Consider the following 12971-nt stretch of genomic DNA (forward strand, 5'->3'; position numbering starts at 1 on the left):
AGAGAGAACAAAAGGGAATGCCCTGCCACAGAGGCAGGGTGGGATGGGGGATGGGGGGTGGAAGGGGTACTGGGATCCATGGTGGTGGAAAATGGGCACTGGTGGAGAGATGGGTACTTGATCATTGTATAATCGAAACCCAAGCACAAAAATTTGTAAATCTACAACTGTACCTCATGGTGCTTCACTAATAAAAATAAATAAATAAATAAATAAATAAAAATAGCTCTTAAAAGACCCTTTGGCTTGCCTCCACTCTTTTTTTCCCTCAAGGAAAAGATAAGAAAATAAGAAAAAAACATCAATTGATGGGTTTTAATATCTGGGGGTTACGGGTTATCCTTAGGAATCTTTTTTTTTTTTTCTTCCCTGAGCATCAGCATCCCCTGGGAGTCCAACAGGACGTGGCTCTACAGTGATTTTACTAATTTCTTTAGCTATTGTTGCGGATGGATAACAGCAGGTGGCGCCAGAGGATAAGCGTTTGACCCCTGGAACCGCGTTCTCCGCCAGTGCCAGGACGTTCTGGCGCTGCCGCCCAGTTAAACCAGCGCCCGCCCTGCCCTGCTCCAATCAGTCGCCTTTGCGGATCACTAGTCAACTGGTCCCACTGGATACTGAAAATGAGTTCGGGAAGGCCCAACCTTGACTTTGGCATGAGTCTTAAGGAGGATCCTGCATCTCAGGACGCTACAGTTCTGCATTATGACATCCTCTGGTGGAGGGAAAAAAAATGATTTAGATGTTTTATTGATTTAAAAAATTATATATAAATAAAATCATCTTGATTTTATGTATACACACATACATGTGATTTGATTATATGTATATAGATATCTATGTATCCATATATTTATATACACATATATACTTGTAATGACAAATAAGCTGTATGTAATGAGAATTATGAAAGTGTAATGAAAAGTAAGAAAATGTGATGGGGACTGGGAAACTGAAACTGTCTCTGCAAGACACCAAAATACAAATAGTTCCAGGTACCCCAGTGCCCAGACTGAGATCTCTGGTCTCTCCTCAGACTCCCAAAGCCCTCCCCTACTTCCTGGAGAAGCCCAGCAGTTACGCCTACCTCTCTGATCCACCTTCGGGTCCACTCATTGGTTCAGATGGATTCTGAAGTCTCTGGACTGTGACTGCAAAGGCACCAAATTAGACGGGCAAGTTACATAGAAGCCAAGTAAACAAACAAAAACAATCACACAGAAGGTGCAGCTACCAATAAACAGCTCAGTAAAACCTCAGGCAAGGACCTAAGGATTAAAGCACAGCGGGTAGGGCGTTTGCCTTACAAGTGGCCAACATGGCAGACCCGAGTTCGATTCCTCCGCCCCTCTCGGAGAGCCCGGCAAGCTACCGAGAGTATTCGATATGCCAGACACAGTAACAACAAAGTCTCCAATGGAGACGTTACTGGGCCCACTCGAGCAAATCGACAATCAATGGGAGGGCCTTTACCTTTACCTTAACAAGCAAAATAAAGAAACATAAAAGTAGAGATGAACATTTTCCTTTTATTGCTATTTCAAATAAATTTGGGGGGAAAGAAAAAATTTCCCATATCAATAATACTGTCAAACAAACAAACCGTCCTCCCGTTGTTCATCGATTTGCTCCAGTGGGCCCAGTAACGTCTCCATTTTGAGGCTTGTTGTTACTGTATTTGGCATATCGAATACGTCACGGGGAGCTTGCCAGGCTCTGCCGTGCAGGCGAGATACTCTTGGTAGCTTGCTGGGCTCCCCGAGAGAGGCGAAGGAATCAAACCTGGCTCGCACAAGCAAACACCCAACCACTGTCAATAATGCTAACACATAAAAAAGAAAAACAAAGCCCTCAATTGTATGTATTGTTTTATTCTGTTGGAATATAGCTCCAAATATTTTAGGCTTAACATTGGTTTGCCCTTTCCCCCTCGCCACGAGAAACTCAGCTTTATTACAGTGCTCCTGAGACGCCTCCATTCCATTGTGTTTATCTGTAAATTCTTCCCTATGCTCTCCTCCCCAACCAGTTAATCAGCTTTTCCCCTAATCAGAATCTGTTGATTATTTGTAAGGTCAGATCCTTCTAGGACACAGAAATTGTATTGTAAGTTAATATTGTCTTTCCCCTCTCCTTATGTTTTTTGAATAGTTTATTTTAAAGCAATGCCCTTTTTGTATAGACACAGGAAGACTGCTAATATGCTTTGTAACTTAGGATTTAATTGGCTCTGAATATTATTCACTCCCGACATCTGCTTTCTCGACTTAAGCCTCAGTTGCCCTTAGTTCCTAACACCACAAAAGCAGGGTCTCAACGAGAGACTGAATGAAACCAGGGCAAGTGGTGAGCTACCCTGGCATCAAAATGGGCCTGGCCAAAGGGCCACGATTCTTTTTCTTTTTTAATCTTTATTAGTAAAACACCATGGGGTACAGTTGTAGACTTAAAATTTTTTGGGCTTGGGTTTCAATTATACAATGATCAAATACCCATCCCTCCACCAGTGCCCATTTTCCACCACCATGGATCCCAGTATCCCTTGCACACCCATCCCCCCCTTCTCACCCTGCCTCTGTGGCAGGGCATTCCCTTTCGTTTTCTCTCTCTCCTTTGGGTGTTGAGTGCCACAATTCTTTTTTTCCCCCCCTTTTTTTTTTATTAGTGAAACACCATGAGGTACAGTTGTAGATTTACAAATTTTTGTGCATGGGTTTCGTTTATACACTGATCAAATACCCATCCCTCCACCAGTGCCCATTTTCCACCACCATGGATCCCAGTATCCCTTGCACACCCATCCCCCCCTTCTCACCCTGCCTCTGTGGCAGGGCATTCCCTTTCGTTTTCTCTCTCTCCTTTGGGTGTTGAGTGCCACAATTCTTTTTTTTCCCCTTTTTTTTTTTTATTAGTGAAACACCATGAGGTACAGTTGTAGATTTACAAATTTTTGTGCATGGGTTTCGTTTATACACTGATCAAATACCCACCCCTCCACCAGTGCCCATTTTCCGCCACCATGGATAATATCCCTCCCCCCCATTCCCCCCATCCCACCCTGCCACTGTGGCAGGGCATTCCCCCCTGTTCTCTCTCTCCTTTTGTGTGTCGTGGTCAGCAAAAGAGGCATTGAGTGGCAAACATGTTCAGTCCATAGTCTACTTTCAGCCTGCATCTCCTCTCCTGGGAGTATCCTCCAAACACCCTTTATTTGGTGCTCCCTTCTCTATCTAAACTGCGCTTTCCTCTAGAATACCTGGCTGACCTCTAAGCTATGGAGTAATCCTCCTGGTGTTGATCTCAGCTATTCTTGGGTATTGATCTCATATTTTGTTATTTTATATCCCCCAGATGAATGTAATCTTTCTATGTCTATCCCTCTCTTTCTGACTCATTTCGCTTAGCATGATACTTTCCATGTTGTACCACTTGTATGTAAATTTCATGACTTCATCTTTTCTAAGAGCTACATAGTACTCCATTGTGTAGATGTACCAAAGTTTCTTTAACCAGTCATCTGTTCTTGGGGAGTGCCACGATTCTTAACTATAAGTTAAGACCTTGATCATAGACAAAAGCTATCATGATCCAAAAGTAACAACAAGACTAGGACCCTGCTAGGGATAGGACAGACTATCTTGCCTGAGCACTGTAGTCTGAGATTGAGATGGCCCTAGGAAAGCAATTCTATAAGCTTAAGTATTTCTTACTGTATCCATACAAAATGATTTATATTATGAATGCTTATATGTTTGTTGGACAAGGAAAGGAGAAACACACCCAGGGGATTCTGCTCTAGGGTGGGTTGATCTGATAATGACAACCTGTCCTAGAAGCAGCTTTCCTTGAGGTAAAGAATTCTACCCCTATTGCCTGTGACCGCACCTATGTGTAATTGTTACCCCAATCCCTCATGTAGGGGGATATAATGAGACTGTAAGAATGGGCAAGGAGAGGCAGAGGAGAGAGATAGGAGTGGATGGAGAGAGGATTGGAATAAACTGCAACTAAGACCAACCAGCCTGGCCGTCTTTCCTTCCTTTTCCTGCCCCTCGCCATTGACCTCCCCAGAGTGGGGGAAGCAGCGTGAGACTACTGAACTCGGGCAGCGGAAGAGACAGAGCCACCGCTGCTGCTGTCTTTTTTGAGTTTACACATTATTCCTTGCTCTTCTTTCTTTCTTTCTTTCTTTCTTTCTTTCTTTCTTTCTTTCTTTCTCTCTCTCTCTTTCTTTTTTTTTAGGAGGGCACACCTGGTGGTGTTCAGGGTTTACTCCTTGTTCTGTACTCAGGACTCACTACTGGTAGACTTGGGGACCATATGAGATGCTGGGGATCGAACTGAAGTCTGCCGCGTGCAAGGCAAGCACCTTACTCCAGATATTGCTCCAGATCCACTTTATTATTTTTTTAAACTTGTATTTTATTTGGTTGCAAACTGCAGTGCAGATCAAGTTAAGACAAGCTTCTGAAGATGTTTTCTTTCGTTAAAATTCATAGAATTTAACAAGAGCCTGAAGACATTTTTTTTTTTTTTTGCATCACAAAACTTGGAGAGCTCCAGGGAATCTTAGAATATTCTTTCATTCTTATTGTTGCTTGCATTCAAAGTACTTTGCATTCAAAGTATTCAAAGTTTCTGCAGGTCCATTCTGTGTCAGGGAATTTGTTAGATGGTGGCCCACAGAAATAACAGAGAGGGAAACCAATGAACCTGCAATGCAGTCATTAGTAAAAGTCAATGGTGCCCACACCACACAATTTTCAGACTGGAAGCTCAGGACCCATTTCAGTGTAGGGGGCTATGTGGTATAGGGGGTTAAATTCAGGATTTCTACATACTACTCCAACTCTTTGAACTGTCAGTTTTTCTTCTAGAGGGGAAAATTGGTTAGTGATTGGTTAGTGATCTCATATCAGTTCTGGGTAATAATTTAAGTTTCACTCCCTCTTTTTTTGGTTTTTGTTTTTTTGTGTTTTGCTTTTTGGGTCACACCCGGCGATGCTCAGGGGTTACTCCCGGCTCTGCACTCTGGAGTTACTCCTGGCGGTGCTCAGGGGACCATATGGGATAATGGGAATCGAACCCGGGTCGGCCACGTGCAAGGCAAATGCCCTAACCACTATGCTATCTCTCCAGCCCCCAAGTTTCACTCTCTCTTTCCAGCTGCATAAATCAAGAAGTGACCAGTCCAGTCAGCCTCGCTTGCCTTGCAAAACATACTACAGGAAACTCTGCTTATGGAGCAGAACTGGTTTTTCTGCTTAGGGAATTGTCGAGTCTGGCTTCTGTTTGCATTCAAATCTAATGTCACTCTCTAGGGTGACACGCAGAACAAATAAAAATGCAGGACTTTACCATAAGAAGTGGCAAGTGGTTTCATCTTTTCTAACAGCTGCATAGTATTCCATTGTGTAGCTATACCAAAGTTTCTTTAATGAGTCATCTGTTCTCAGGCACTCAGGTTGTTTCCAGATTCTGGTTATTGTAAATAGTGCCGCAATAAACATACAAGTGCAGATGTCATTTCTACCAGAGGCAGGGGGTGGGAAGAGGTTGGGGTGGTGGGACGGACACTGGGAACATTGGTGGTGGAGAATGGGCGCTGGTGGAGGGATGGGTACTCAGACATCATTTGATTGAAACATAATCGCGAAATCTTGTAAGTCTGTAACTGTATCTCACGGTGATTCATTAAAAACTAAAAAGTAAACAAATAAATAGAAAGAAGTGATAAGTGCTATGGAGGGTGACTGACTTTGCTAGAAAACGTTTTAGAAGCCTTCATCAGGGAGAAAGGGTTTGCACGAGAGTTTTTCAGGCGGGAATGTTTGTGTCATGGAGATTATATGTGAAAGACTCTTGGGCCTGGGGGTTCACTTAATCACTTAACTTCCTGTTGATCGTCGATTTGCTCCAGCGGGCGCCAGTAACGTCTCCATTTGTCCCTGTCGCGTGCTAGTGTGGCCCAATGGTGTCTGTTTGCTCTAGGAACATGAAGAGCCTCAAACCGATCCTTCATGATATTGATGAAGAAGTCTGACCATCTGGTAGGTGGGGGGCCATGCGGTCTTTTGACATCCCATGGAATCCAGTTGGTAACAGCTCTAGTCCAGTGGTCGTCTTTAAATCTTATTACGTGACCAGCCCATCTGATTTTTGATGCCTTGGCAAATGAGACAGCATCCTTGATTCTTGATTGTTGACGGATGTCGGAACTCCAGATTCTTTCTCTCATTTGAGTGAAATGTGATATTCCAAGCATAGCTCTTTCAATTCCTCTTTGGGAGACCTGAATAGCGTTCTCATCCTGCTTGCATAGGGCCCAGGTCTCTGAGGCATATGTTAATACAGGAAGAACAGTGGAATCAAAGAGATGTGCCCGGAGCTGGAGGTTCTTCATCCTCTTAGCTATTTCTTCGACGTTCTTGAAGGCGTTTCAAGCCACTCTCTTCCTCCTGCTTAGCTCTGGTGCCAGGTCATTTGTCATGTTGACTTCTCGACCTAGGTACACATAGCTGTTGCATTCGGAGATGGTCGTTCCGTTGAGAGCAAATGGGACGTCAGGAACGAGGCTGTTTCTCATAAACATTGTCTTCGTAAGATTCAGCTGTAGTCCGACCTTTCCACACTCATGGTCGAAGTCGGCCAGCATTTGTGCCGCTTGGCTGATGTTTGGTGTTATTAAAACAATATCATCAGCAAAGCAGAGGTGGTGTAGTTGCCGACCATCTATCTTCACTCCCATTCCTTCCCATTCCAGTCGTCGCATGATGTTCTCGAGGGTAGCACTGAAGAGTTTCGGTGAAATGGTATCACCCTGTCGAACCCCTCTCTTGACATCGATGATTACTTCTTTGTAGAATGGTGAGATCCTGGTAGACAATCCGCAATATGGCTTACGGAGGATCTTGAGGTATTGAGCTTGAATGCCCTGATTGGCTAGGGCTTCAATGACCGCTTCCATCTCAACAGAATCAAAGACCTTCTTTAAATCAATGAACGTTAGACAGAGAGGCATCTTGAACTCCCGAGAAACCTCAATGAGCTTGGTTATAGTGTGGATATGGTCGATGGTGCTGAATCCTTTGCAGAACCTGGCTTGCTCGCATGGTTGTCCTACATCTAGTGTTCTGCCAATCCTATTTAGGATGACTCGAGGGAACAACTTGTAGATGACAGACAATAGGCAGATCGGGCGATCATTGCCATGGATATCTCCCTTCTTGAACAGTAGTACAGTCCTGCTGGTTTTCCATTGGGATGGAACCTTGCATTCAGACAGGTAGCATGTGAAGAGCCCATCCAGTGTATTGATGAGTACTGACGGCAGGTTCTTCAGGTGTTCAGGTCTGACCTTGTCTGGGCTGGGTGCTGTTCATTTCTTTACTAATGAAATAGCGTGTCGGATTTCAGAAGGGAGAACATTGAGAACGACATATCCATTCTGTGGAATTTGGTATGTCAGCAAGTGGACATGGCTATAGAAGAGATTTGAGTAGAAGTCATGGATAATCTTCTCCATTGCCATTCTGGAGGATGTGATAGATCCACCAGGACGTCGGAGGGCAGTCATCTTGGTCTTGTAGTTGGTGAAGGACAGGTGGGCGTTACAAATACTTTTCCTGGCTTCTGCCGCATCTACCAGCACTTCTGCTCTTCTCTCTTTGAGTCTTCTTTGATGGCATCTCTGCACTGCTTTGCCAGCTCAGACGTTTGCTTGCGGTTGCCTGAGGCATGCGCCAAACCACGTTGGCAAATAAGCTCAAGAGTTTTCGAAGACAGGTTTTTTTTGTGGCTTTCTCTCTCTTGGCGTTCCTTGCACAATCATGGAGGTGCTGAACCAGTCGATCGTATTCCTCATCAATGTTGTCAACAATGGCGTCTTCCCATGTTGCTGCAATAGTGCCAAAGAGCTCCCAGTTGGTGGTCATTCTGGGAGTTCTCTTTTTAAACTTTGCAGCCCTTTCTCCCCGTTCTGTGAAGTAGAATTTTGCATGAAGGAGATGGTGGTCTGATCCCGTTTGAAATTTTGGGACAACAGCGACATTGGTCAGACAAAACCGTCGATTGAGTATGATGTGGTCTATTTCGTTGTGGAATCATCCACCGGGAGACTCCCATGTCCAACGTTTAGATTCAGCCTTCTGAAACTGTGAGTTACCATTGATGGTCTTGGTCGACATGATGAACTCAGACAGTCTCTCACCCTGTTCGTTCCATTCTAGGCCATGGGTCCCGATGTGAAGTTCTTCAGCTGATCTTCTCGGTCCTATCTTGGCATTAAAATCACCCACAATGATCTCGTAGAAGGTGTGGTCTTCTTTATAGAACTTCTCTAGTTCCATGTAGAACTTCTCAATTTCTCTTTCATCATAATGTCCCTGGGGGTTAAGGGACATAAGTTGTGACTAGAAGGGAGTCCTGAGATTGGATGTCTACGACAAATCAGTGTGTTGGGTGCACCTGAACCTATGAGATCATGACCATCAAGAAATAGAAATCTAGGGAAAGGAGCTAGTGGGAAGTCATAGATGGAAGGAAATGAGAAACAGAACTGCAGCATCCAGAAAAAAGGGCAAGGCTTGGACTCACAGGAGGAAGGAGGAGGACGAAGGCAGATGTGATGAAATCCTGTCCAGGGGACAACAGTGCATTGATCTTGGAGCTGCTGAGGTGGAAACAGTGACCCATTCAGTGCCCAATAATGTCAGGGAAAACAGAGCAACTAGAGATGAATTAAGCCTGGACCCCAAGAAGAGGGTTTTTTGGTGTGGAAGCAGGTGGAAGAGCAACACACATGTTGGGTCCCTCCCAGGACCACAAACTCGGGGGAACTTATTCCAGATGGCTCTAGAAATAAAGTTGCAGCCAAGGAGCTTCCAAAGACCATTGCTTGTTTAGTGAGGGCTCTCTATAGGTCAACTGGCCAGGGGATTGTTGATTTTGGAAGAGAACTGGAGCAATCAAAAAGAGGAGTCAGAGGTAAATTGATTTGGTGAAGGCATGACAGTTGGGATGCAGAAGCAGGGCTTCCGGGAGCATGTTTTGTAAGGCAAGCGAGACTGACTGGACTGGGTCACTTCTTGGTTTATGCAACTGGAGAAGCAGGAGTGAAACTTGATTTGGGACCCAGAACATGACAGCTCTGGTTAGTGTCCTGTTGTGTGGTAAAGCCTTGGGTTCATTCATTTGACCAGCCTTTATTTGAAGTTGAATGTTAAATAATATACTATCTTTTAAGTGGATTCATTGGAACTGAAGCAAACTTTAAGTTTTTTTAAGTTTTGGGCTGTATTTTCTCTAAAGTGCAATTCTTCTACAATTTGACTGCGATTCTTCTACAATGGGTACACTTGAAGTAGGTCATCTGCTCCCTGGCTAGTGTCATAAATGAAAAGCTAGTAACTTCAGTGTGGTTTCAATGGTAAAAGTGAAGTGATTTTGTTCATCAAACCCATGGCAATTAATATTATTATAACCATGGTACCTAAACTACAATTACAACAAATAAAAGTGAAGTGAGAGAATTCTACCAATTAGATTCTCTCTTCAGGTCTTAAATACTGGGGAGAGAGCCAGGAGGCTGGTGAATATTGGGGTAACAGTATTCCAGTAATAAAACACTCTGCTATAGCTAAACCTTTTTCTTTTAAGGGGAGGGGGCACATCCAATAGTACTTGGGTTTTTGTCCTGGGTTTATACTCAGGAATCACTTCTGGTGGTGCTTGGGGTTGGGGATTGAACTGGGATTGGCAAATAGAGCAAGGCAAATGCTTTAATCTCTGGTACTTCTAATGTCCCTTTAATCCTCAGAGAAGCCCCTTATTTGAGTAAGTTCAGTGTGGTTTAACCAGTAGAGAGTTGGCTTCTGTAGCTACACCTCTCCACCAATCCTTATGAACTTATATCTTTATATCTTTAATTCTTTTTTTTTTTAATTTTTTTTATTTTATTTATTTATTTATTTATTGAATCACTGTGGGAAAGGTTACAAAGCTTTCAGGTTTATGTCTCAGTCATGCAAATATCAAACACATTTCCCTTTACCAATACTTATTTTTTACCATGAAGAACCCCAATAAAACCCCACCCCCACCCCTCCCCGTCCCTGTGAGGCAGATGAATTCTAGTTAACACTCTATCTGCTTTGATTGGATTCATTGTTTCAATAAAAGAGTCACCACTATTATTTAGAGTTTACCCCCCCCCCCAAATCAGACATGCTGAAAAGCATTGTGAAGTAATTTGCTTTCTACAGCTGGGTTCAAGAATTAAATGTTGGTTTTGGATTTCTGCTATTTTACCTATTGACCCTGGAAGTATTTCTACTGAAAGTCAGATAGTTAAGAAATTGGTTTCTGTGTTCTGGAGTCGTGGCCGTGCTGGAGAGCCGCTCGCGGGGGGCAACCGGTGGCCTCGGTAGGGCGTGAAGGGCGGAGCGAAACGCCCCCCTTCCCATGAGGTTTTAGTCGCCCCCACACTCCCGGCTCATACCTGCTGTCCACAAGGCTCCCATGTGGCCGCCATCTTTCTTTCCAGAGGGAGGAGGGCGGAAGGGAGCAACACCCTTTCCCCTCTGGGCAGAAATGATTGCCTTGATTAACGCATAGTCCTTTCACTTTTCTGCTCCAAGCTGCTGGGTTCTGCATTAAGTCCTTGTGCTTCTGGGGCCATGGCCGTGCTGGAGAGCCGCTCGCGGGGGGCGACTGGTGACCTCGGTAGGGCGTGAAGGACGGACCGGAACGCCCCCCGACCCATGAGGTTTTAGTCGCCCCCACACCCCCGGCTCATACCTGCTGTCCACAAGGCTCCCATGTGGCCGCCATCTTTCTTTCCAGAGAGGAGAGGGCGAATGGGGCAACACCCTTTCCCCTCTGGCAGACTTGATGGGCTGGATCAATGCATAGTCCGTTCACTTTTCTGCTCCAAGCTGCTGGGTTCTGCATTAAGTCCTTGTGCTTCTGGGGCCGTGGCTGTGCTGGAGAGCCGCTCGTGGGGTGTGACTGGTGACCTCGGTAGGGCGTGAAGGACGGACCGGAACGCCCCCCTTCCCATGAGGTTTTAGTCGCCCCCACACCCCCGGCTCATACCTGCTGTCCACAAGGCTCCCATGTGGCCGCCATCTTTCTTTCCAGAGGGAGGAGGGCGGAAGGGAGCAACACCCTTTCCCCTCTGGGCAGAAATGATTGCCTGGATTATCGCATAGTCCTTTCACTTTTCTGCTCCAAGCTGCTGGGTTCTGCATTAAGCCCTTGTGCTTCTGGGGCTGTGGCCGTGCTGGAGAGCCGCTCATGGGGGGCAACTGGTGACCTCAGTAGGGCGTGAAGGACGGACCGGAACACCCCCCTTCCCAAGAGGTTTTAGTCGCCCCCACACTCCCGGCTCATACCTGCTGTCCACAAGGCTCCCATGTGGCCGCCATCTTTCTTTCCAGAGAGGAGAGGGCGAATGGGGCAACACCCTTTCCCCTCCGGCAGACTTGATGGCCTGGATCAATGCATAGTCCGTTCACTTTTCTGCTCCAAGCTGCTGGGTTCTGCATTAAGTCCTTGTGCTTCTGGGGCCGTGGCTGTGCTGGAGAGCCGCTCGTGGGGTGTGACTGGTGACCTCGGTAGGGCGTGAAGGACGGACCGGAACGCCCCCCTTCCCATGAGGTTTTAGTCGCCCCCACACCCCCGGCTCATACCTGCTGTCCACAAGGCTCCCATGTGGCCGCCATCTTTCTTTCCAGAGGGAGGAGGGCGGAAGGGAGCAACACCCTTTCCCCTCTGGGCAGAAATGATTGCCTGGATTAACGCATAGTCCTTTCACTTTTCTGCTCCAAGCTGCTGGGTTCTGCATTAAGCCCTTGTGCTTCTGGGGCTGTGGCCGTGCTGGAGAGCCGCTCGTGGGGGGCAACTGGTGACCTCGGTAGGGCGTGAAGGACGGACCGGAACGCCCCCCTTCCCATGAGGTTTTAGTCGCCCCCACACCCCCGGCTCATACCTGCTGTCCTCAAGGCTCCCATGCGGCCGCCATCCTTCTTTCCAGAGAAGAGAGGGCGAATGGGGCAACACCCTTTCCCCTCCGGCAGACTTGATGGCCTGGATTAACGCATAGTCCTTTCACTTTTCTGCTCCAAGCTGCTGGGTTCTGCATTAAGTCCTTGTGCTTCTGGGACTGTGGCCGTGCTGGGGAGCCGCTCGTGGGGGGCAACTGTTGACCTCGGTAGGGCGTGAAGGACGGACTGGAACGCCCCCCTTCTCATGAGGTTTTAGTCGCCCCCCACACCCCCGGCTCATACCTGCTGTCCACAAGTCTCCCATGCGGCCGCCATCCTTCTTTCCAGAGAAGAGAGGGCGAATGGGGCAACACCCTTTCCCCTCTGGGCAGAAATGATGGCCTGGGTTAACTCATCGTCCGTTCACTTTTCTGCTCTAAGCTGCTGGGTTCTGCATTAAGTCCTTGTGTTTCTGGGGCTGTGGCCGTGCTCCAAACTTAACTCTGACTTTCAGGGAGAAAGATTGGGTGGTTTACTTCTCATTGATCACTTTGTATATAGAGAGATGTCGCGCGGCCCCTTACGCGGCCGCGCGGTTTTGAGAAAAAGTCCTCGTTCCCGCATACTTGAGCTGTGTTTGTAGAGGCTTCTGGTCACCGGGGTTCCATCTGGGGGAGGCGGGATGCGGCACCTACTCCATCTGGAACTTGCGGGTGATCTCGGCTCTTTTTGGAACCTGTTTTTTCTTTTTTTTTTTTCCCTCTGGGATCCCGCACCCTCCATGTGTTCCTTCTCTTATGCTGAACGCTTCAAAGATGGCCATATCTTTAATTCTTATCTAATCTTTACATCTTTAGTTCTCAGTCTGAAGAAGGAAAATCAGTATCATGGACCATAGATAGATGATGAATACATTTTACTTTACATTTTCTCAAGGAAGAGTAAATTCCTAAAAATTTCTCAGGGAAATAACACAGAGCTTGCCAA

The sequence above is a fragment of the Sorex fumeus genome, unplaced genomic scaffold, assembly GCF_029834395.1.
Source record: "Sorex fumeus unplaced genomic scaffold, SorFum_2.1 ptg000094l, whole genome shotgun sequence".
NCBI lineage: Eukaryota > Metazoa > Chordata > Mammalia > Eulipotyphla > Soricidae > Sorex > Sorex fumeus.